Below are 300 nucleotides of genomic sequence, written 5' to 3'. Positions count from 1 at the left end.
TCTGCCCCTGTAGTCGCTTTGTTTCCACCCCTTCTGTGTATCAAATTTTCCTTTACCTCTCTCTTATGAGGACAACTGAGATTGCATTTAGGGACAACCTGGAAAATCAAGGATAACACCCCATCTCAAGATCATTAATTTACTCATAATCTGTAAAGATACTTATTCCAAATAAGGTAACATTTTCAGGTTCCAGGGACTAGGACCTGATATCTTTGGGGGCCATTATTCAGCCTACCACAGGTATATTGTTCATATACTATCATTTCATATTTTGGTAGTGGAGTCAACCTGTGTAGG

Source organism: Lipotes vexillifer, unplaced genomic scaffold (assembly GCF_000442215.2).
Source record: "Lipotes vexillifer unplaced genomic scaffold, Lipotes_vexillifer_v1.1 scaffold278, whole genome shotgun sequence".
NCBI lineage: Eukaryota > Metazoa > Chordata > Mammalia > Artiodactyla > Lipotidae > Lipotes > Lipotes vexillifer.
This window is presented reverse-complemented; position numbering follows the sequence as displayed.